The following is a 490-nucleotide window of genomic DNA, read 5'->3' as shown; positions in this document are numbered from 1 at the left end:
AACTGGTAAAAGAAAGGAGCCATGGGCTCCTCCCAAGCCCATGTGACCCTTGAGGAACAGATCCTCAAACAACACTGCAGTAAAATAAATCGGTTTATCTGGACCAACTGCATGGCCTTAAACACCCAAAAGGAAAGTATAACCAAAGATTAAAGGGGCCAATATAATTTCTTAACAGTCCATATGTATAGCTACAGGCTACATAACAAGCAACAACGTCAGACAGGCGATACCTTCTTTTGAGTTGTTGGCCAGGGTGGCCAAAGAGATTCCCAGATAGTAACCCAGCAGAGAACTTGGAAAATGAACAGCAGACCCCAATCTTATCCAAAGGAATATTGACAACTGATTACTGCTAGATGAGGAACAGCTGACCCTCTTAAAACAAAGACCTCTAGATAGGCTGACTAGATTCACCAGAAGGGCAAGTAACTGGGAATGGCTGGGGTTGCCAACAACACAGCAGACAGTAGCAGGGATATCAGAGTGC

Source organism: Nannospalax galili, unplaced genomic scaffold (genome assembly GCF_000622305.1).
Source record: "Nannospalax galili isolate Female #2095 unplaced genomic scaffold, S.galili_v1.0 scaffold17, whole genome shotgun sequence".
In the NCBI taxonomy this organism is placed as follows: domain Eukaryota; kingdom Metazoa; phylum Chordata; class Mammalia; order Rodentia; family Spalacidae; genus Nannospalax; species Nannospalax galili.
Note: the sequence above shows the minus strand (reverse complement) of the source record.